This window comes from Pempheris klunzingeri, chromosome 10 (assembly GCF_042242105.1).
Source record: "Pempheris klunzingeri isolate RE-2024b chromosome 10, fPemKlu1.hap1, whole genome shotgun sequence".
In the NCBI taxonomy this organism is placed as follows: Eukaryota; Metazoa; Chordata; class Actinopteri; order Acropomatiformes; family Pempheridae; genus Pempheris; species Pempheris klunzingeri.
Genome location: NC_092021.1, coordinates 1,936,595 through 1,962,457, shown reverse-complemented (window position 1 = coordinate 1,962,457; position 25,863 = coordinate 1,936,595). Strand labels below are relative to the sequence as shown.

The 25,863-nt window shown below is 42.2% G+C and overlaps 1 pseudogene; it reads right to left on the bottom strand.

The window, feature by feature from the left end:
* The window catches only part of LOC139208233 (dual specificity calcium/calmodulin-dependent 3',5'-cyclic nucleotide phosphodiesterase 1A-like), a 28,125-nt pseudogene extending 8,665 nt beyond the window's left edge, over positions 1 to 19,460 (bottom strand).
* Positions 19,461 to 25,863: the final 6,403 nt, after the last annotated feature.

The following is a 25,863-nucleotide window of genomic DNA, read 5'->3' as shown; positions in this document are numbered from 1 at the left end:
TTTCTGTGTGTGTTTCACGTCACAAGAAGAAATTGAAATGAATAAGAATAATTATAGTGATCTTTTTTAATTAAGGAGGCCCTGACATATGTTATTACACACAACAATGAAACTGCAGTTTTCTTTCTCCACCTCCTTTCCTCCCTTCCACTTTACCTTTTTGATTTCCACATTTTCCTTTCCTTCTTTATCCCTACAGTTTTTACTCTTACTTCTCTTACTTTTTTCCTTTCCTACCTCTTCCTCATCATATCTGTCCCCCTCTCTTCCTTTATACCACCTCCTTTCCTTCTCATCCTCCTCCTTTCCTCTACTACCTCCTAGTTTCTGTCTCCTCTTTGTTTTGTTTCCTGTCCTTCTCTCTTTCTTCTTTCTCATTTCCATCAGTACGTCCCAATGTCCTTCAATACCTCCCTTTCATTCACTCCTTCCTCCTTTTGATTGGTACCACCTACATGTCTGTAGCTACAGTTACACTCAAAAGGATTCAACCCCCGGTGCAAATTACATGTATTGGCAAAAATGAACACCTCAAACAAGAACATTTTAAATAGCTCAACACAACAAATATTACAGGTGGTTTCTAATGACTACTGCAGTCTCAATCTCATTATTGAAACTGGAGAGAATGAGGGATCCAGGAGAAAACATCAGGCCGGCTGTGAGGAAGCTGAAGCTTGGGCGTCCAACAGGACAAAGATTCCTCAGGAACGCTGTCAGAACCTGATGTCTGGCTATACATCACATGTGCAGCAGGTCCTAACATCAAAAGGTGCTCTACTGAGTACTAACAGTGCCTGTCAAGAAGGGTTTGAATAAAAATGACTGCAGTAGTCATTAAAAGTGGCATATTGTGTTGAATTTGGAGAAACTACCTGTATTATTAGTTGTGTTGAGCCATTTAAAGTGTTCTTGTTTGAGCCGTTCAACACAGCTGAAGGTTTGTGCATTTTGCCAATACATCTAATCTGCAACAGGGGTTGAATCATTTTGAGGGCAACTGTACCTACTATTTCATTTTCCTTTCCCACTTTTCTTTCCTCTTCTGCTTCCCTCTTTTCCTCTCACACTTTCCGTGCTTTATTTACCTCCTCACTTCCCTTTTTCTTTTGTAATTTCTTCTTCACTACCTCTTCCTTACTTTTCTTTATATATCTTTTCCCTTCCCTCTTTCCCTTCTCTACCTCCTCCTTTCCTACCCCTCGGTTCTTTCCTTAATTTTTATACTTGTCTTTCAATCCTTTTTTTATTTTCCGTGTGTGTGCCTTTCAAGTTTCTGGAAAAAACAAAACTGTATTTGAGATAAGGAAGAGAGGTTTGATTTGAGTTGATGTCTTTAAAAGAATTCTTTTAATAACTTGGAAAAAAATATATAATTAAAGTCATTTCCTGCAGATGGGGCTGCAGTCATAAAACATTTTTTTTTTTACCTTCAGAGCTGTCAAAGCAGTGGGAGGGTAGGTCAGACCAGCCATGTTGGAAGTCCGTCTGTACATCCTGTCACACACACACACACACACAAACACACACAGACAAAAATATGCTCAAATCTCACAGACAGAGATGCAGACAGTTGCATTGCATATAAACAGTCCTCACAGACCTCCAGCCTCCCTCCTCCACAGTTTAGTGACCAGGATGGATTGTTTGTCACCATGGTAACTGTGTTCCAAACAGACACAGCGAATGCCGCCGCGGCGCAGCAGATATTTTTTTATTTCATGCGTCATTAAGCTGCAGCAGATGAACTGATACTGTTCTACCACTCCGAGTCATTTTCACTCTAATGATATTGGACTTCATAGTTTCCCTATATGATCTCCGCCCCCCCCACTCGCAGTGGGGTGTAACATCATTACACTTCATGTTCGACCTCGTAATCAAATCTGCGGTGAAGTCGGGCCGGATGTTTTCTGATGTTTATTTTAAGTAGTGAATGATTGTTTTCTGTTCTGTCTTCTGGTGCTTCAGATTGGTGCTGAAGACAAAAACAAGTGTGTTGTCTTTGACCGAGACAGTCATCTGACTGGACTGACTGGACTTTAGTTTTATTACTGTGATGCCGCACATGGCCTAAAGTATGTGGACGTTACACAGCCATGTGTGATTGCTGAGGTGATTCTGCCACCATGGGCATCAATCTGCTGCTCTAACAGCTGGAGGAGGAAGAATGAGGCACGTGCTGAAAAGAGCACCCTGCCTACAGTGAAGCATGGCGGTGGCTCAGTGATGTTCTGGGGCTGCTTTGCTTCTTCTAGCTCTGGAAACCTGCAGCGTTTGGAGGGCAAGATGGATTCAATCCAGTATCAGGAGATCCAGGAGAAAACGTCAGGCCATCTGTGAGGAAGCTGAAGCTTGAGCGTCACTGGGCCTTCCAACACGACAATGATCCCAAGCACCACCAAGGCTTGGCTTCAGAAAAAGTCCTGGAAGATACTAGAGTGGTCGTCACAGTCACCTGACTTGAATCCCATCGAAAAACTCTGGTGGGATTTGAAGAAGGAGGTTGCAGCGAGCAATATTAGAGAGCTGGAGGTTATTGCCCATGAGGAATGGGCTTAGACTCCTTGGGAACGCTGTCAGAACCTGGTGTCTGGCTATGCATCACGTTTGAAACAGGTCCTAACATCAAAGGGTGCTCTGAGTACTAAAGATGCCTGTCAAGAAGGGTTTGAATAATCTTAAGACTGCAGTAGTCATTAAAAGTGGCATTTTGTGTTGAATTTGGAGAAACCACCTGTAATATTAGTTGTGTTGCGTTATTTAAAGTGTTCTTGTTTGAGTTGTTCATTGAACACAGCTGATAGTTTGTAAATTTTGCCAATAAACCTAGTTTGCAATGGGGGGAAATCTACTATTTCCTTCCCTATCTGCAACATTTCCTCTCTATTTTATTTTCCTTTCCCATATTTCTTTCCTCTTCTGCTTCCCTCTTTTCCTCTCACACTTTCTGTGCTTTATTTACCTCCTCACTTCCTCCATACTTCCTTTTTTTCTTTTTGATTTCTTCTTCACTACCTCTTACTTTTCTGTGCAACTGTATGTCGTATCTCCCGAGCAGAAATACCAAAACATGAGAAATGCAGGGCACATCTTGTAGAGGTGTTAATTAGGTTTTGTGGAGGTTGAATGTGTGAACTGTATGCTGCTCTGAATATAAATCCATATGCAGTTGGTTTTAATGGCCATTCAGGCAACAGGTGTTTGACATGATTCATGTTAAAAACTGGTTCATTAGAAATGAACTGAGATGACGAAGTTAGCATGGCCCACCGAGTCAGGTTGAAATCTACTGGAATTATCCTTCAGTAAACCTTGAACAACGAATTAGAATGGTGATTAAACTGTGTTTGAATGTTGGTAAAGGATTTCAGCAGGCACCACCAGCCAGCCTCACACCACTGTTTCTGTTTGTGAGTCTTTGTTAGCTGCTGTGACTGGGATTTATTTGCCTCCGACAAAAACTTGCAGAAATACTATAACTTGGATATAAATGTTGATATTTAGCTTGTTTGTAAATCTACTGATGGGAGTTTTAATACTTTCAGATGCTTAACTATGATTTTTTTTTTACCTCTCCACAAATATCCCAGCTTGCACTGCGTGGACAATGCTCCTGAATCTCGGCTTCTCTTCTGGACGACGCTTGGCCACACCCATCTTCCTGCTGAAGGTACATGCCAGCCAGTCACGTACTTCACTGGGCACCGACTCCGCCTGCAGGTCGCTGAGCTCGTCCTCTGTGTCCAACAGGCGCCTGAAAGAAACTCCAGTTAGTTACAGTTTGAGCAGCCAGTGATTAAGAATTTATAGCAACATCCACCCGCCCATCCATCCATCCACCTATCCATCTGTTCATCTATCATCACTCCATCCGTTCATCCACCCGTCCATCCATCATCTATCCATTCATCCACCATCCTTCCATCAGTCTATTCAGTCCTGCCTGGTCTCATCGGTGTAAACAGTGTCCAACATGGCAGCAGCGAGCTCCAGGTTCCTGCGGAGTTCCTGCAGGTCCACAACTCCTCTGTCCATCTGCTCCAGGACCCCCTTCAGTCTGACCACACACACACACACACACACACACACACACACACACACACACACACACACACACACACACACACACACACACACACACACACAGGTCACACTCATGTTCAGTCAGTTACAGTTACAGAAGCACAATAAAGTGTCAGCTATTTGTGGATTTTCGATTTGTGTGCTGGTCCGGATGGACGTGTTGGGGCGGCTGTGGCTCAGTGGTAGGGCGGGTCGTCCCTCAATCAGAAGGTCAGGGGTTCGATCCCCAGCTCCTATGGGTCAACATGTCGAAGTGTCCTTGGGCAAGACACTGAACCCCAACTTGCTCCTGAAGCAGCTTCAGTGTGTGAATGTGTGTGTCCAAATTACATTCCTCCTGTGTGAATGAGGATGTGATGTAAAGTGCTTTGAGTAGTTGAAATAACTAGAAAGGCGCTGTACAAATACAGACCATTTACGTGCATATGTTGCTTTGACATCATTCATTAGCGTCATTTAAATTTGGCATACAGGCTGAACCAAGAAAACTTTCTGTATTAGTTGATCAGTGTAGTGACTGACACTATATTATTGACAAATAGCATGAAAAACTGAATATTGCTTCAACAGATTGCACATTGCGCACGAAAGGATGAGATCTGCTCATTCGCTGTAGTTCTGGAGATGGAATAGGTCAGAGTTTGTACTCTGACGTTAATTGTATCTCATTATCTTACGGAAATGTAATGTTGATACTTATTTGTGCACATTGGTATTGTAGTTGCTGTTGCATGTTATTTGACTTGGTGTGGCACATTTGTGAACCTGTCAGATTCTCCTCTTATCAGCACCTGGTTATTTGAAGGCACACCTGGTGGTAATCATAGAGAGTCAATCTGATAAAGCAACACGTGAAACATTCAATCCTTTTTGTTTTTAATGTCATTTCTTAATCTAATAGTGTCAATCTGTGTCATGGTGTGTGCTCAAATGTAGATTTTTGGCTTTACTAAACAATCTTCATTATAGAGTAGTACGTTCAATTATGTTCCTCATTCAAACTTTTGCATTCAGAGAGCTAAAGTGAAACCTGACTTTCAGGTTTCAGTCCAGAAATAAGAACATCTGTCTCATCTGAACAATGTCTCCCACCCCCTACATGAGACTGTAAGAGCCCTGGAAAGCTCCATCAGTGACAGGCTTCGTCACCCACGATGCTCCAAAGAAAGGCATCACAGACCCTTCCTCCCTGCTGCCATCAGACTTTACAACCAAATCTGCTCCCAGTAGACCAAAGACCAAGAAAAAGGAACAAGTGCAATATTTCATATAGGCTATTGCACATGGGGAAACAAGGAACAAGTGCAATATTTCATATAGGCTATTGCACATGGGGAAAATATAAAATATATAAATATTTTATATTTTCCCCATGTGCAATAGCCTTTCTATCTCACCTCATTCTTTCATTCTTTCACCATACATTATTTTTTGTATATACTGTACATGTAAACATATATATATTTTTTATTCCCTTTCTTTGTATGTGTGAACTGCTGCTGACTTGAAATTTCCCCATTGTGGGATAAATAAAGGAATATCTTATCTTATCTTATCTCATTCAGAATCCAGTAGACAGTAGACTTTTGAAAAATCAATGTTTGTGTTTTTAGCAGCCTTTGATGAGCATGTTGGCGGGATCGACAGAGGAGGTCAGCTAGGACATGTCTGTGATAACAGCGGGACAGAGAGGAGCAAACGCTGGAGAACTGTAGTTTGGTCTGCATTCATAAAGTAAGTTAAATCATGAAACTTTAAATCATGAAAAATAAATAAAAAGAAACTTTATACGAATGGGAGCTTGTACTGCTGTACTGTACAGCTAGTGAAACAGGGGCTAGCCCGGATGTGATGTCATGACGTTTCACTGTTCACTGATATAAATGCTGGTCTGACCGTGTCCTTCCAAAAAGTACTGTGTTTGGATGCATTATCTGCAGCAAAATGTACAACAATCACTTCTTCAGTGACTGCATACTGTTTTCAGTTCGCTGGAGAGCCCACGCCTCTTTACCAGCTATCATCATCATGTTATCTTCATAGCCACATCATTAAGGTTCCACAAGCTCAGCTGCCACAGCTCAGTTTTGTAGATTTCAATCAGACAATCACAGCCTTGAGCTCGCCCACCAAAAACTATTTTTACCTGCGCACTTAAATAAAAGGCAGTCCAACTCTGGCAACAGTGTCTGAGCTCAGAGTGCTGAGAACTCAGGTGGCAACAACTGACAAAAACCGACATTATATACCAACATATTTCTGAAAACGGAAAGATTTCCTCCCTATTTGTGCTCAGCTGAAATCTGAGTGGACACTTGAAAAGCTCAGTGAAAAAAGGTTTGAGATGAGATAAGATAAGATGCAACAAACATACCTAACACCTACACAGGGTAAGGTAGGTCCTAAAAAGTCAGCTGAACAAGATCTAAGTACATCAACACGTATGCCCTGCCAGTCATTATACCCTTCTGGTATAACAAGCTGGCCAAAGGAGGAGCTAGACGCCACTGATATCAAGACAAGGAAGCTCCTCACAAGGCTGATATTGAGAAATCTTACCAGTGGCTGGAAAAGGCTGGGTTAAAAGACAGCACAGAAACATTAATTATGGCAGCACAAGAGCAGGCATACAAGATCAATAGAGGCAGGGGTCTACCACACCAGACAGGTCCCCAGATGCAGGCTTTGCAAAGATGCTCCTGAAATAATCCAGCACACAATAGCAGGGTGTAAAATGCAGGCTGGAACAGCGTACATGGGAAGACATAACCACTGGTGATGGCTAACCGACCTGACATTGTGCTGATTGAACAAGCGACAAAAGAAGGATGCAGCAATCCCAAGCGACAGCAACATCAGGAAAATAGAAGCTCAAAAAGTACCAAGGACTGAAAGAAGAGCAAGTAAAGATGTGGGGAGCAAGAGTAACAGTGGTGCCAGTGGTGATGGGAGCACTGGGGGCTGTGACAAACTGGGAGAGTGGCTCCAGCAGATTCCAGGGACCATATCTTAGATCTCTGTTCAGAAGAGCTGTCCTGACAGCGTTCCCAAGGAATCTTTGCTCATTCCTCATGGGCAATAGCCTTCAGCTCTCTAATATTCTTGGGTTTGCTCGTTGCAACCTCCTTCTTCAAATCCCACCAGAGATTCAACGGGATTCAAGTCAGGTGACTGTGACGACCACTCTAGTATCTTCCAGGACTTTTTCTGAAGCCAAGCCTTGGTGGTGCTTGGGATCATTGTCGTGTTGGAAGGCCCAGTGACACCCAAGTTTCAGCTTCCTCACAGACGGTCTGATGTTTTCTCCTGGATCTCCTGATTGAATCCATCTTGCCCTCCAAACGCTGCAGGTTTCCAGTGCCAGAAGAAGCAAAGCAGCCCCAGAACATCACTGAGCCACGGCCATGTTTCACTGTAGGCAGGGTGTTCTTTTCAGTGTATGCCTCATTCTTCCTCCTCCAGACATACCTCTGATCTATAGACCCAGTACGTCTAATTTGCAATGGGGGTTGAATAATTTTGAGTGCAACTGTAGATACAGACATGTAGGTGGTACCGATAAAAAGGAGGAAGGAGTGAATGAAAAGGAGGAGTGGGGAAGGTCAGGATAAAGCAGAAAGGAAACTGAAGGGGCAGAGTAGGAAAGTAGGAAGTAGAGAAAGAAAGGAAGAGAATATTTGGAGGTATTGAAAGAAATGAGAAAGAAAAAAGAGAGAAGGACAAGAAAAAAACAAAGAGGAGACCAAAAGGAAAGGAAAAGGAGGAGGAGGATGAGAAAGAAAGGAGGTGGTAAAAAGGGCATGTAAGTGGTATATATATGTGTATATGCATATCTATACACACACACACACACACATATATATATATAGCTTAAAAAACCTCTCTGTAGACTTTATACACCTGCTAACTGTCAGAAGGAAGTACCCATCTTCATACTTTGCACCCACACAGCTGCTGTCCTGTTCACACCACAGAACCAGAACACGAAAATCTGTTTCCTCCAGATGGACACATGACACTCTGCCACCTGTCAATCAGCTGACCCCCACTGTCAACACTTGCAGGCTTCCTATACTGCAGGAAACAAACATGTAGCCTTATCGAGCTCACTGTTGTATACATCACTTAATACAGCAGTTTCTAAGCTCTGACTAACTTGGACCTATTTTTGATGTTAATCTTCTCGTCTAAGATCACAAACAAGACTTTTCCCACAGCACTGTAAAAAGGTCCTTACTTTTGAAGTCATATTATCTAAATATTCTATTGCTATGAGATGCTGAGTGGGTGTGAAGTGGCAGCCTGTACCCCAAAGAGGGCTCATTTATCATCCAACACCTACCTGGGACAGACCTGATACAAAGCTGAGGATGGACAGATGGATGTTTTGAATCTGTTTTTACTGTTCAGGGTAGAACGATGGTTTCAGTGTTTGCAACAGAGGAGACTGACAACATGGAGACATAAAGACTCTGCGGTTAGGCATCGTGCTGTCGTCTTGGTAACCAAACACCTCCCCATAAACTGGATGAAATCTCTTTCAGTTACCATGGTTACAGATGGAGTCAGAAAGGGAGAGGAGAGTGAGAGAAAATTAAAGTTCAAGACTGAAGACATTAAAGCATTTCATTTTCCTGTTTTTTTTGTAGTAATTATTATCATCACTTCTCGTAGACACAGTAGTAGGAGTAGTAACGTAGTAGTAGTGGTAGTAGCAGTAGTACTATTGACTGTGGAGATAAGCCCTGCTGCTCTTTGGGCTTCAGACTCTAGTGTCATGATGATGGATTACTGATCACCATAAAATCAGAGAATGGGCTATATTTTAACCTGCAGTCCCATCAGGGCAGGTGGGGAGGCTCCACATTTAATATTTTGGAGCAGTGTATTTACAAAATATTTGTTCACACATATGGACTCAAATGAGCAGTTTCTCCAAAACTGGAAGAAGTGATTAGAAGAACAGATGTTTTACTCAAGTAAAAGTATCGGTGCAACAATGCAAAAGTATTCTGTTACTGTTACGTGTGTGTGTGTGTGTGTGTGTCTTACCTTTGCGATGTACTTTTATATTTCTGCCTGTAAACAAAAACAAAAACAGAGGAGTCATTGTCAGTGTTCAGACAGTCCTCATCAAAAATTGCTTGAGTCATAAAGCGACTGTGAGCAGGTGTGTGTGTGTGGTCAGGTGGTCAGGTGGTCGTAGTCAAGATCCCAGAGCCATCTTGGCATAGTGGCCACATTTAGAATTACACCTTAAAATAACTTTGTTTGACCAGAAAGTGATTTAATCAGTTTGGTAAAAAATCAAAAGTCTGGCGGGGTCACATTAAGAACTTTTGCGTAATTTGTAAATTTGTGTGGATAATATCTTGTTTTCCTTCAAACACAGAAGGCTGAGTAAAATTATTTTTCTCACATATTCATTGGAAAAAATGGAGCACCATCCTGGAACAGATGTATCTGCTTGTATTAAGCTTAATATTTCGTTTTTGAGCTGCTGGTGACCTCAGGTCCAATTGATATTTAGTGACCTCTCTTAATTTTATGAGAATATGAGTGAGTGTGTATATTGTACATATAATAATGCAATTACAAATTTTGATCATATTAAGGCCAAACCAAAAACATGCACAAAAAAAAGGTTGGTTGCAGTTACCACTATTATTCTAACACATACAGCAGTGGTGTCTGTGGGACCCTAAACAATGAGAAGGTAAAGGCAGCGTCAACACAACAGCTACTACGTCCATCATTGTCATGAATCCATTACATTACTTGGGCCAATGAAAAATAAGCAAATAACTTACATCACATACATATTTCAACATCATAAAACAGTCACGGTTTGGGTAGGTTAGGGAAAGATCATGGTTTGGGTTCAAATTAGTATGTTAGTTACGGAATGGACATTGACTTGGTTGTCACACGACATGAACAGAAAGTTGTCTCAGATATTTGCCACATAACACTACTTCAGGATTACTTATGATTAATTTATTAAGTTTAGTGTGTAATTTATTGGCCTCTAATTAGAAGTGTGCTACTGCTGGATCATTTAACTTTGTTTCTAACTTTGTAATTGGGCACTTGCTTTAAAGGGAGACTGTACATTACAATGTTTAATATAAAAACAGATTATGAATTTCTGTATTAGTGCAACATCACTGCAATTATAAAATAGGAATATGTGCTTATGATCTATTTAGCTTGGTAACCTAAGGAGCTTTGTCTTTGCAGGAGCAATTCTAAAATATTTTGGAGCTCCAGGCATTGAAGCAGAGGGATCTTCAGAACTTCCTCCTGACCAGGAAGCCCCAGGACCCTTATATTCCCCAGGACCTCCTCCTGACCAGGAAGCCCCAGGACCTTCATATTTCTCAAGACCTCCTCCTGACCAGGAAGCCCCAGGACCCTTATATTCCCCAGGACCTCCTCCTGACCAGGAAGCCCCAGGACCCTTATATTCCCCAGGACCTCCTCCTGACCAGGAAGCCCCAGGACCCTTATATTCCCCAGGACCTCCTCCTGACCAGGAAGCCCCAGGACCCTTATATTCCCCAGGACCTCCTCCTGACCAGGAAGCCCCAGGACCCTCATATTCCCCAGGACCTCCTCCTGACCAGGAAGCCCCAGGACCCTCATATTCCCCAGGACGTCCTCCTGACCAGGAAGCCCCAGGACCCTCATATTCCCCAGGACTTCCGCCTGACCAGGAAGCCCCAGGACCCTTATATTCCCCAGGACCTCCTCCTGACCAGGAAGCCCCAGGACCTTCATATTCCCCAAGACCTCCTCCTGACCAGGAAGCCCCAGGACCTTCATATTCCCCAAGACCTCCTCCTGACCAGGAAGCCCCAGGACCCTTATATTCCCCAGGACCTCCTCGTGACCAGGAAGCCCCAGGACCCTTATATTCCCCAGGACCTCCTCCTGACCAGGAAGCCCCAGGACCCTCATATTCCCCAGGACCTCCTCCTGACCAGGAAGCCCCAGGACCTTCATATTCCCCAGGACCTCCTCCTGACCAGGAAGCCCCAGGACCCTTATATTCCCCAGGACCTCCTCCTGACCAGGAAGCCCCAGGACCCTTATATTCCCCAGGACCTCCTCCTGACCAGGAAGCCCCAGGACCCTTATATTCCCCAGGACGTCCTCCTGACCAGGAAGCCCCAGGACCCTTATATTCCCCAGGACCTCCTCCTGACCAGGAAGCCCCAGGACCCTTATATTCCCCAGGACCTCCTCCTGACCAGGAAGCCCCAGGACCCTTATATACCCCAGGACCTCCTCCTGACCAGCAAGCAGCAGGGCCATCCTCATCTGCAGACTTACATGGTTTTTGGTAAACCAGTAGATCCAGCTGACTGGCCATCAGTTCTCTCCGATTCATTCAGGACAGATTTAATAGGTAGAGGGCCATTTCAGATTAGCCCAGAAGATGGTAGAAGCTTTCATCGTCATTATTTTTACAGAACATTAGTGAATGGGGAAAAGATAAAGCAGACCTGGCTTATCCACTCAAAAAAACAAACAATGCCCTTTACTGCTTTTGTGGCAAGTTATTTTCAATGTCTGATTTGTTTATAGACGTAAAGAGGATTGTTGTTGTCCTTGTATTATCGTTTTTTATCAGTTTAACTTGCCTGAGTGGCTCAACTTAAGATGTTTAATTTTAATATGAGGGGTTATCATGACTGTAGCCTGTTTTGCTTGTGAAGTGTAATAGTGGCATTCGTGGATCATCTAAAGCAGGGGTGTCAAACTCAATCAAAGAAAGGGCCAAAATTTAAAACACTGTCTAAGTCGCGGGTCTCACGGGTCTAAAAGTGACTATTTTATTATAGTATATGATATAATGATATATATTTTATTCAGAAATATGAATTTAAACAGCCAAACCTCAACAACTTTTCCTCAATAAAATAGAATTTTTTTAAATTCTAAAAATATATATATTCCTTTAGCCATTTATTTTGGGGGGGCTAGCTTAAGTGTCACTATAACAGCGCTGACCGATGCATTGATCCGCTGATCGGTGTGTCATTATACCAGCGGGAGGAGGGGCTGCTGCACGGGACTAGCACGGCAGCTGTTCAGTGCATTGTGGGATTTGTAGTGTTAGAGGTGGGACGGGCCATTGTTAATAGTCACATGAAATTATCTCGCGGGCCGTATATAATTGCCACGTCTGGCCCGTGGGCCTTGAGTTTGACATGTCTGATCTAAAGGGTTAGGAATCTCTCCATCCCCAAACAGCATCTTGCACAGGGCCCCCACAAAGCTAGAAACGGCCCTGCTCGTGGGTGACAGTCCTGTGTCCGACCCATCCATCCACCTCGACCTCCCGTTGCTCTTCATACAAGACTGGTCATTTTACGCCACTTAAAAAAGAGGGGACTGGTATCGTTTTCAGTTTGATGGTAGGCTGCATATAAACTCCACAAGTTAATGACGAGCATCTGAACATCTGAAATTAGCCAATCACAGCCCTGGGATCTGACCCACGGGGCTAATCACAGCTCAGTTTTTAGGTCTGACAGCAGGAAGCTGTTATTTCATGGCTGAGTGCTAATTGTACACTGGCTCGTGTGGGCGGATCAGGGCTGAATTACAATGTGGGATGAGCACCAGCAGGTTGCTGCACTGTGATTTTGGTCAAAAAAAGGAAAAACCTGCTGCAGCACCAATAGGTTAGGGCAGAGAGTTTCTGGAAAATGACTCACCAGTCTGTCATGACTTTTCCAGGCTGACGCCTTCACTGACAGAATTTGCATTTCACTTCTTCCTGATGTGTTTTGCTTTCTTTACTTTCCTGATTTTATGCTCATGTGTTTTGTACTTTAACACATTTTCTTCTCTGCATCCTTGAGAATTATTAATAGTGAGCATGTAAAATATTTTTTATTCTTGGATGCACTATTTCTCTGCATAAGTTTGTTTGTGATGCACCTCTCAGGGGTACATATCGTGCTTTTTTATGGTTACCTCCATCTACACCACCTACGAGAGACAACTTATACTCTACTGTTTGGGAGTCACATTTGAGGAGGGTAAATGTCCGACTATCCAACAATAACATCCTGGTGGTCTCTGCTGCAGACATTAGGCTGGTTTTAAAAAAGACTGGGCGCCAAGAAAACTAGCTGACCTGGTTTTTATTCTGTTGTCTACTGAAGTCACTGAGATGCTTCAACTGGTTTCTGTTCTATTTCACGCATCACAAACAGTGTGATGATTTCTCCACTGCACATTTTCTCTCTTTCACTTTTATTTTTCCTCTTTCTTGTCTTGTTGTTGATTTAAAAAAAAATACAATTCTACAAAAAGATAAAATAAGAAAAGACAGAAGGAAAGTCTGTGTAACAATAAATAAAATAATTAAAAATCTGTCCTGTTCTTTATGTGTCCCTCTCACCAGAGAGTTTGCTGCATCGAAATGCTCAGCTGTTACCAGGGAAACTAGGGAGGACAACAAAAAAACAAATCTGTACACTTATTTGTTTTCCCTGCAAACAGCACAGACCTGTATTGTTTGTTGAACTGTATCCACGGCTTATATCTGTCAGGAAGCATTAATACGATCAATCGGGTTATAAATAAAGACACAAGAGGGCACTTAGTGGTTCAAGCACTGTTGGCACCAATGACCAAACACACACAAACACACTCACACAATATGAAGCAGAACAAGTGGTTGAGTGGATCTTCTTGTTAGTCGGTCTAATGTGTCTTTGAGCTGATTGAAGAAGTACTCAGATCTTTTACTTCAGTAAAAGTAGCAACACCACAGTTTAAAAATATACAAAGTGTAAAAATCCTGTAAAAGTCCAATATTGTTGCCATAATTATTACCGTGCGTAAAAATATGAATATATTATAATTAACAGTCCATTAATGTGTGAGCATCACTGAGGTAAAGGTGGAGATAATTTTATGTACTAGCAGGTACCTTAATCCATAAGAACACATCATCATGTATTACCTGATTCTATTTTGAATTAATAATATGACAAGATGCTTTGAATGAATATCCAATTAAGTATTTCATATAATATATTTTATCGTTGGGCCCGTGTGCTGTTCAGGTTGGCTAATGCTGCCGCTAACAGTAGCCCTGTGTGAGAGACACAAATAGGGGCTACTGTCAGCAAGTGTTCTGCTTTTTGTACTTAGTGCAGCAGCTGATCCCACGGTCAGGTGATTCAACATGTACCACACCTCGGCGTTTAGATGAACTGAACGTCAAATCTTAGCGATTATGTGCTCAAAAAATAACATAAAGAGGAGTTCCTCTTTAAGGAAAGCTCCCCTGCTGGAAAATGCTGCGTGATAATTTGGAATGACAGAGTTAGGAGCCAGTTAACAAGCTCACTTAAAAAATGTATTATAAATGCATGACTCACCAAATGCTTGAGGTTTCCAGAATACTCTAATTGTTGTTAAAAGCCACCCATATGAATGGCAGACCTCCACAAGTGTTACAGAAGAGTACAGTGTGTTTGAATGACACCTTTCTCTCTAGTTAGTGCTGTTGCACCTGATAGGGTGGGTGTGTCTTTGGTGACCTCACATTAAGTCCAACATGAGGTGCAGACACATTCAGCTTTCAGTTCAATGAAACAGTCCTGCAACCAGCCTAGAAAAAGATCGTAATACCATGATTAGAATGTGGGTAAATAATTATTCAGCAGAGTGAGAGAATATTGTACCAAGCATGCTGGGATTATAACTTTTCCATGTTTAAACACAGTGCATACATCGTTTCACGTCGGCAGCGTCAAAGTTTAACAAAGGTCAAATGCAGTCACATTGAAACAAGAACCACAGGCTTGAATTTGTCTGCTGTTGTCAGTGTCCGTCAGCTTAATGAGAAACTGAGTGTGTTTCAAGTGTTGCAGAGCACTAGTGCAGGTTGAGTTGTTCTCTCAGTGCCGTGTCCCCCCTTAAGTTCTGCCCTAACAGTTAAGTTCTGTCAGATTAGTAGTTGAGCTACTGTGGTAAATTTCCTCTTTTTATTTTTACACCTCAGTGTCAGTGTTTCCATCTCATTGAATCATTGCTGGCAGATAACACATTCACTTGTCAATGTTTATTACAGGATTTGGCAAAATTAAACACTTCTCTTGGCTTCAACTTCTTCAACCAACACCCCAACTTCTGCTGGTAAATTTCTGTATTTATCCTGTGATCATTTGCTGTGTTGCCAATTACTTACTAATACAAGATGCTGTGAAGCGAGTGGGGTCTGTAAAACAGAACAGGAGTCGCCAAGAGGCATAAATTATTTTGTATTTTCTGAAAATGGTAGCAGACACATTTCATTTCACTGCTGCCGCTGATGTGAGACACCTTCATTAAATGAAACATTGCTGGTCAGCTTTTGGTGCCATAACATGATGAATGAACAGAAGAGAACAAATTATTACATTATGAGATGTGACTGTGTAAACACAGAATTATATAAATATATATATATATGTATTAAAATCTGTTCATCTTCATTAATCTGATGTTCACGATCTGAACAGAGACATCAGATGTTTCCGTCTGTGGGCTGATGAGTCATGATTCAGCTGACAAGGATGAGGATGATGATGAGGATGATCTTATCCACACGAAGGCTTCACATTTTCCAAAACTACACCAGACCCCAAAAAGGACCAGCATTCCAAATAAAGCGCATGTAAATAATCTCTTTACATGGGATATATTACATCTCAGATGTGAAATTAATGCAGCCAAAACTATCCAACAGCCACAGAAACACTCCAAGGGAAAATAATTGGAGCTGCTTTGTCATGTTTAAACAGAAAAGGGGACAAATACAAACTGTTGACACAAAGTTGAGTGCACACTATTGTCCAAGATATTGTTTTATGCTGTTGCATTAAAAGCAAAATGTCATTTGGCATTGTAAAACACTCCAAGTCATGATGGACAGTTAAAAAAGGATCTAAATCAACGCAGCAGAACCAGGGATATGGACGAGTTTATATTACCAGTTCTTCTTCCATATCAAAACTTCTTACAGCTTCCTCCGGAGACACAACATGCTTTATGCAGTGATACTTCCCAACTTTTGGAAACAGACTTTTATGTGTAAAATCAGCGGAGTTCCCCTTTAAAATTTCCCTTCAGTGGAACCAAGACCAAACCAGAATAACGCTGCAAAAGTACACTAAACATATACTGTACTTTCAGCCATGTAGTACATTTCCCAGTAGAAATACTCAATAATGAGAAAGGGAGGCGAGGCTATTTGTTTATAGAGGTGTAAACTCTGTTAACTGTGGAGGTTGAATGTGAGAACTGCAGTGGTTGGTTTAAGAGACACTGAGGAACACAAGTGAACAACAGTGAAGCACGCTGTTCATTCCTCTAGGAGAATCTGTATGCTTGTGTGCTTTTATTTTCATAAATATTGGCATTGTATATTTTAGGGGTAGCCAAAAAAACTTTAAAGGGTAAGACCTGTAGACAGTGGTTCCCAACCTGAGGGTCAGGACACATCCAAGGGTCACAAGATAACACTGAGCAGTCTTAAGATGACTAATGGGACTAATGGGAAAAATACATGTTCAACAAAATTATATTTGTTTCCGAACTTTCTTCTTTTTGCTTTTTCTTCTTAATTATTGGTTAATTTTGCAGTTTCAGACATGAACTATTAGTCAAATGAAGGATTCCTCCACATTTATTTCTGTTCAAACCTATAAAAAAACAAACAAACTTGCAGGTAAGAAAAATATGGTGACATCAAGTAACATCTAAGGAGAAAATTTTGCAAGTACTGATTTTATATTGGGAGGAAATTATGATTAATCACATGTCCACTGCATTGTACATCATGCATCACTAGCTATATTCCAACTACTGGACATGTAAATATATCTTTATAAATTATGGGTTGAAAAAAAAAAAAGTTCAAACCTTGTTTTTCAGCCTAAAGATGAATAAAAACACTTCAGAAAAAATCCTGACTGAGGTTATCATGATTCATGCATGAAAGCGTTAAACAAATCTTGTGTTGGAGCTGACTCACAAATGAACAGCACTAGAACAGCAATTCCTGTTGTGTGACGTAAAATCACTGTTTTTGTCAATGGAGTCTGGTGGCTTTGAAAAGGGTGCAATAACTGGTTAAACAGAGGGGTTTTGCAGGTCTGTTTCTGTAGGGATCCTTTCCATAATGTTGTCAGACACTTAGACTAACAAGCTGAACCTGCCAGTGGCTAAAACAAGCACTTTTAGTGGACCTTCTTAAATTAAGTGCAGTTGCCCTACAGGATTACGTTGCAGCCACTGCAGCCCATCTTGCTACGACAGGACCAGTTCCAAAACATTTTGTACATACCTGTCAGTTTACACAACAGCATATGGCATGGGTTTAAAAAAAGTTCTCCTTCAAGCTGTCACCAACCAAAAAGGAAAAGGTTTTTAAGTTAGATAAGATGATCAATACCACTGAAGTCCCTGAGAATTCTGGGTGAACATATGTGTTGCATATCTATTGAAATTACCTGTAGTGTAGTTTAATTATTTATAGCTATATTATTATTATTATTATTATTATTATAAGACTCACCTGGTGCAGTAATTTACCTCTGTGTAATAATTTGTAATAATAATTTTTAATACATCTTTTTTTATTCATACTTTTATATATTTATATTTTACTTTGTGTTTGAAGTTTATTCTTATTCTTCTGGAGCTGTGTGTAACAAGAAGCAATTATGGGGATTATTAAAGTGATTCTGATTCTGATTCTGATTCTGATTCTGATTCTGATTCTGATTCTGATTCTGATTCTGATAAAACTAAAGCTTCTATAGATGCAGGTAACTATGACAACAATACAATGCTAATGATAGTCACCAAGAAAACAAACATTTCTGTTTGTATCATGTTGCAAGTCTGCAGCCAGCAGGCTGGTGATCCTCTGTATCTCCACTTGTGGAACACAAAATGCAAGTATAAATCAAAGCCATCATAAATAAGTAATCTAACGTGGAGAACACACTGTCAACGCATCCGCTACGTCTGAACTTAAGCACAACTGGTGCAACCCAGTTAACATGTTGGTGCTCAGTTTGACTCCTCTTCTTTTCTTTCCTTTTTCCACTGTTTTCCTGCCCTGCCTTCATCTCTTTCTCCCCCTCTCGCTCTTCCTCCCCCTCTCTGTCTCTCTCCCGATCTATCTTTGCAGAGTTTGCTGCATCGCAACGCTCTGCCGTTACCATGGCAACTATGGAGAACAAAAAGACAAGCCGTTTTACATCTGTCTGCTGTAGCCTCAGATGGATGTGTTCGCGCTGTCCCTGCTGTGATGTTAGCTCGTTAGCGTCCAGTATTGAGCAAAGATATGACAGACAAACAGACAGAAGGACAAGAAGCTATGACTTCATCAAAAACACACATACAGTCTCTCTCTCTCTCTCTCTCTGTTGTGTCCAGTGATGTCACATGCCCACAGTTCATTTTCAGTCACTCGTCTTCCCTCCATCCTTAGTGCGTGCCAACATCACCACGGCAACAATGCAGCCACACCGATGCCATCCCCGAGGCTGTCTGTCTGACTCCAAAACTAGCAGTGATTGAGTAATTGTCATCATCAATAGTGCTATTACATCATTGCACAGAACATTACATCATCAGCCAGCTGAATGTGTGATCTGTGTTACTCACATTCCTCTCAGTCGAATCAGCACCTGGCTGTTGTGGTTCTGCTCCAGAGCGTCCTCCTCAAAGTCCTGCACTTCAATCTGCTGCACCTCCTCAGTCTGCTGCTCCTGTTCGGTCTGCCGCTGCACCTCCGTCTGCTGTTCTTCAGACTGTGACATCTCCTCAGTCTGCACCTCCTCCTGCTGCAGCTCCTCCTCCCCCTCAATCCTCTGCTCCTCCTGCACCTGCTCCTGTACACTCCGCTGCACCTCCTCAGTCTGTTGGTGCTGCTCAGTCTCCACCTCCTCCAGCTGCTGCACCTCCTCCTGCTCCTGTTGCACCTCTTCCTTACGTTGCAGCTCCTCTTCCTGTTGCATGTCCTCCCCCTCCTGCTCTCCTTCCTGTCGCTGCAACTCCTCCTGCTGCTCCTGCTCCTCTTCTATTTGTAGCACTTCCTCCTGTTGCTCCACTTCCTCCTCCTGATCTCCCTCCCGTTGCTCCACTTCCTCCTCCTGATCTCCCTCCTGTTGGTGCACCTCCTCCTGCTCCTGCTGCTCCTCAGCCTCCAGAATCTCCTCGTTCATCTCTGTGTGATGGAGGAGGAGAAGGAGGTGGGGTTCTTTTATATTTTGTAAAAGTGTTCAGAAAGCAGAGTCTGGTCTCTGTGAAGCGGCCGGACGTCTCTCAGAGTGACGGAGTTGTGAAAACATCAACATCGATCACAGTCGAGAGTATTTGGGTTCGCTGAAACTTCATCCAACTTCCTGTGATGTCACCTGACAGCCCAGCCAATCCAAAATGCTGATCTCTGATCTGATCTGTTAGAGAAGCTGAGGGGTTAAAGGTCACAAGTCAAAGTATTGTTTTTTTTCTAAAAAGTTAAAAAGCAGGAACAGACTGACAGCATCTTTCATTCAGTCAAACGCCAGCAAGTAAACAAGGTGATCAGCTGATGACTTCCTTCATCAGCAAACAGTTGAGCTCTGCACTCTGGCACTGCGGCTGCAAATGATCCAGCTGAATGTCCCAGAGCCGTAGCAACACAAGGAGGAAGTCGACCAGCAATAAAGACAGGAAGGAGAGAGGGAGAGAGAGAGAGAGAGAGAGAGAGAGAGAGAAGAGCAATGGAGGAGGACAAAGAAGCAGAGAACATCGCAGAGCGTTTCCGTGGTAACTCAATAACGGTTGCTAAGAGTGATGGAATCCTGCAGCCGACAGACCTCCCTCCTCTTCCTCCTCCTCCTAAATTCAAACACACATAACTTTACTCTCCATTTAGACGCAAACAGCAAACGGGCATCTCAATCTGTCTTCCCCTGTCTCCCCCGCAGCGTCTGAGAGAGAGAGGATGTGTGTGTGTGTGTGTGTGTGTGCTTTAGACAATAATGATGTAATGGTCCTGAAAATGACACACAACCTCTCCAGTCAAGTGGCACAATCCAGCAATCAGCCTCAAGTCCTGCTGGTGCCCCCTAGAGGCTGCAATTGTCATTACACTCACAATATGAAAGTGTAAGACCTTACTAACAGTGGAAAAAGTATAAACGTTATCCAGAGGGTGATCATTAAACTCTAAAAGGTTCATCCTCAGAGAAGCTGTCTGCGTCACTATAGGTGTATATTGGCTATGACTGTGGAAGGGCTTTGTAACACAGACTCCTAGCCCAAGGCAAAACAACCCTGATGACATCAAGGTGACATTGTCAGGGTTATTTTCTCAGACCTGACAAACAGAGTTAGGTGTCATACATAGGTGTTTGCCAAACAGGAGGGGTTTAGCAAAGAGAAGCCACTACACTGCATTATGGGAAATGCATTAAGGATGCAGTGTTTTTGGAACCTCCCCCAGTCTTTAGTAACAAGTCACCCAACGTCACAGAAGTGCAGTTCTAAATAACTGAACACACAGAGGATACACCCCTTAGATTATAATACATGACCTTTCCCCCAGCACCACCTTAGGACAGCTCCTCCACCAGACAGAACTGGTGCTATTGTCTCCTCACAATGGATACGTAGAGCTCTGCCAGCAGTTGCGTACATAGCAATTTATTTGCTTTATTTATTTTTCTGCCACGAGTCCAGATCTGTGTTTATATGTTCAGTAGTCTGATGTTCCAGATCTGTGTTTATATGTTCAGTAGTCTGATGTTCCAGATCTGTGTTTATATGTTCAGTAGTCTGATGTTCCAGATCTGTGTTTTTATGTTCAGTAGTCTGATGTTCCAGATCTGTGTTTATATGTTCAGTAGTCTGATGTTCCAGATCTGTGTTTATATGTTCAGTAGTCTGATGTTACATTTTCAGTGAACTATTCTGGACGACCATAAAACAAACAGGTTCGCTACAGCACGCTCCAGGTTGGAGCTTCAAAATGTCCACTTACTCACGGAGGGAGAGGAGCGACACATAAAAACACTCGACCCAGTTTCAGCTCTTCTCCTGTTCAGGTTGTGTTCCGGTGAGAAACTTCACCAGTTTGTGTTTGTTCACCTCCATGACATCCTTGACTTTTCTCAGTAGTAACAGATGCTGCTGGAGCAGCTCATCCGTATCCACCGAACAGAAGTGGTGTTTCCCATTGTTTGTAGTCGGTTTATCCAAAGGTTAAAGATGGTCACGCTGCATCGAGCATAAGCATTGTTGCCATGGTTACCTGCATCTATAGAAGCTTTATTTTCATTGCCCGTGCTTCTTCTTCCCAGCTTTAAACTATACAACGGGTCATTTCAATAGATACACAACACATTTCATCACCAAGAGTCCTCAGTGACTTCTACAGACATTTGGAAAATTTGAGACGACATGTCAGCGCTCACATGACGCAAAAACTAAGCATATATTTGGATATCAATGATCACAAACAATAAAAAAAAATCATCTCTGTAGTTTTTAGTTACAATTAGGAAGTAGGAAAGAGGTCTCCTGCAGGTTAAATCCTGGGGTTGGCAGATATTTATTTAAAAAACAGCACAGGTATATTCAGTGCTTCATATGCACAGGAAAATGTCTGGTTCTCCGGCTTCATGAATCACTGCTGCGGATCGTCAGCCACCAACACTTTTTACTGATAGTAGTCCTGTTATTATTATTCAGATATTGATTATTGTCATTGTTACCATATTGCTAATTATTAGTCATATTCCGATTGTCAGTACTATAGTTGCTGTTAGTATTTTGGTTGCTGTTTGCTTTGTCCAACCTCCACCCAACACAGACCCTGACGGAAAGCCCCCCCCCCTCTGAGCCTGGTTCTGTTTGAGGTTTCTTCCTGTTAAAGGGGAGTTCTTCCTGCCACTGTTGCCTAATATAACATCTGATGCTGCTCATGTGGGGATCCTAGACCTGTTCTTTACGTAAAGCGTCTTGAGATAATGCTGTTATGAATTGGCGCTATGTGAATAAAGATTGATTGATTGATTGAAAAAGGAACTTGAATTAACCACAGCAGCAAGCCTTTGGCTAACATTCCCATGGACGTATTATAGACCTCAGGAAGATGAAGTTAGCAGCACCATTGCTGTTTCCATCCATCCATGTCTGAGAAGCTTTGCCGGTACTGACACTTTTTTTTAATGCATTTATTGTCAGCCTCTCCTTCAGATTGTTTTTGATAAGTTCATCTTCCGTCATTTGAGTTGATTTGCAGTAAGGCAATTTTGTCTGCAGTGCCACTGAAACAAGTTTTCACCAGCATCTGAGAGGACATGCACATGCATTTGTGTTTGCAGCACAGCCAATGGGAACATCGTCTCTCTGACAAGAACTATGATTGGCCAAAGTCTCCTGTCATGGGCTGGATTGTCTAAAGCGTAAAAACAGCCAAAAGGAGAGGTGGGATTCTAGTTTTCTCTCAGACCACTTGATTTACAATATGCTGATATGCTGATATATGACAACACTCAGGACTTACAGCAAGAAGAAGAAAAAGAAAGAAAGACAATTTTCTATTACTCCTGTTATTCTTATGTAATTAGTTAGAAGATTGCATACTTTCCATGATGCCTTTCCTAACAGACTCCCAAATATCATTTTATTTTCTAGTTATAGAAAGTAATACTCTTTTATCTTCTTTAAAGTTTTTTTTACCAGGTCTTGGGGTTTTTCACAGCACAGTGATGGATGGGTCCACAGACACGCCTCCTGATGCTGCACCTGTTCCTGATTGGATGCTGCAGCCAGCTCACCACCTTAGTTGGGTGTAGAGAGTCTCCTGGGGGAGGAAGAGGAAGGAAAACAATTTTTTACCACTGTCATCATTTCATCTATTGAGGCGTTTAACAGGGTTTCACGGCTTCTTTGAGGTCCATGGTGTGAACTCTTTGATGACTCTACTGTACTGTAAGGCAGGAGGACAATACAAACAAAGGCAAAGGAGTAACTGATGATGCAGTAAGACAGTAAAGGAAAGGTCACTGGACGTGGTGGGGTGTCACTGGGTGACATTAGCGAGGATGATTTCTGTAGACCAAAGATTATCTCTTCTCTCTGACCACTACCCTTCCGTCTCTGTTTTTCTCAACTTGCACTTTAGAGGAATTTTCCACATAACCTGACCCTCACGAAGACATCAGGCCTAAAAATAGACAAAGCTAAAATGACTGTGTCTGAAAGTAAAAGGACATACTGCAGCAAATATTACAGTCTGAAAGCAGGCAACGTTGTACTTTAATCATGATGTTGGAATTATGTCACTTTTTATTTTTACATCTCTGATTTTTTTATATCTGTATGGCAAAATTCAGAGTTGTGCTCTGAAAATACATAAAGAAAAAACAACTGTGTGTGTGTTTGCTGTCTAAATGTGTCTCCCTCTGCTGTTCAAACCTGTATATGACTCGCCCATCTGATCTGGAGTAATCTAGGTTCACATGCTCCTACCTGGTTTATCCTGGGTTAGTTAGGGTGAACTTGGTTTTAACTGGTCTGATTTGGGTTTATCAGGATTAACAAGGCATCAGGGTTTGGGAGAGACCAGATCAGAGAGTAGAAGAAACCAAAAAAGACCATAAAGACTTAAAGAGAGCACAAAGGAGACCAAAACAGACAAGAAGAGCGAAGTGACCAGACCAGTGTTGCGACCAGAGGGGATGGTTAGAGGCCAGAAGAGACTAGTGAGACCAGACAAGAGAACAGAAGAGGCCTGCGGAGAATGGGGGTCAGAAGAGAGATCAGAGGGGGACAAAGACCACAAGAGATGGGGCTAGAGACTAGAAGAGCGCAAGAGAGTAGAAGAGAACAGACAATACCAAAAGGCAGAAGAAGTAAGCACAACAGACTTGAGGGCTAGACCACGAGAGAGCGGAAAAGAGAGAACAGGACAGAGACCTGGAGATACTAGAAGACCAGACAAGAGAATACAACATCACATGTGACACCAGTTGGATTAGCAGAGTGTGTTGGTGTGTGTTAGTGTGTTACAGTCCATGTGTGTCTGTGTTGTCCAACTGAGCAGCTCTTGTGGTTATAAACAAACCTTCATGGCAACAGTGGACTATGTGATTGGCCAGCTGGCTAATTGACTGTTAATTGGTTCTTCATAATCAGCACCAACACTGAAGAGACAATTAAAGACAATCGCGTGGGCGGTTGGAGGCTGGAGAGTGTGTGTGTGTGTGTGTGTGTGTGTGTGTGGTTCATTAATATATTCAGGTCTTTGTTTGTCAAAAGCCTTTCGAGGCAACAAGTAGAACAACATGGGCAGAGCTGAGAGACTTGACAAGCCATAAAAACACTTCAGTGAACACAGTATTTTTTCGTATTCACTTTAATTGTACTAAATATGTCTTAATGCAAGTAAAATACATTTCTTTAAAATCTTAAAACTATGTCTGCTCCTTCTCCTTTATTGAAGACATACAAATATTGCTCCTTTCCCACAGTTTAACTTCTTGTACTTCAATGAAAAAGGTCATTTTCAGTGTTTGTGCAACACTTTAAACTTCCACATCACACTTGTGTAAGTTGCATATCGGATCACGATCGGCTCCGCACCAGGTTTGATGTCACAAATCCTGCAGGTGTTAAGCTGACGTTTAAGGTGAGCTCAGAGAACTTTCCTCCTTCAGCAGATGCATGAAAACAAACTGCACGATGATGCTCAAACAAACGATAAGCCAAACACATTTCTGACTGTAAGGAGACTTTAACGATCTGCACAGAAAAACATTTCAAATAGTTTCAGAATTCAGATATTGAATTCAGATTCAGATTTGATTTCACAACATTTTGTTCAAGTGTCTGAACTTTGACAGAGTATTTAAATTCATTTCTTTAGAGATACATTATCTTATTCACAACAAGATCTAGCCAAAATATCAGTCAAGTAATATTGTGTTTGTCCTTACACACTGCTCACATGGCATCCTCATCCACATCAAAACCACCTGATGGCTCTATATTACATGGACAGATATCACGGCGATGAGTGTGATGAATGATGGAGAACATGGAGGAGATTTAAAAAAACTATAGATATCAACTTTGTTGCGACAGTAGACTTTCATCATTTAAAAGTTCATATAAGAGGAAACTGAGACGGATACAGAGAGGTAGAAAATGAATGTCTAACCTGTGACTATCTGAACCGGCGACTCATCACGTGGCATCACTGTCACCACTGCCATCTTCCTGTCCAGAGCTGAGCAGAAGGAGCCCATGGTCAGCAGAGAGCACAGGGGGAGGAAGGACACTCCAGAAGGACGGAGGACTCTGTACCTTTGTGCTTTTTTACATACTGAAGAGACATCTTGCCCCTGCTTCCATCCACATGATGCTCAGCACAGCTCTGTCTCTGTGAGTGCTCCCTCTCTCTCCCTCTCTCTCTCCCTCTCTCTCTCCCTCTCTCTCTCCCTCTCTCTCTCCCTCTCTCTCTCCCTCCCGCAGACACAGAAGTGTTTAGAGGAGGTTACATTCAGGTTTGACGGTCAGTATGTGTAATCAGATTCAGTTCATATTGCAACAGCAGGATTTTTACTCTAGTCGAAAGTTTATATCAAACAGAAACAGAGAACAATCAGAAAATTGTTTCCTGATCCACCTGTAAATTGTCTGATTTCAGCAGACAAAAGCAGCCTCTCATTTCTCTCTGTTTGTTTGTGAATGGCTCGGGCC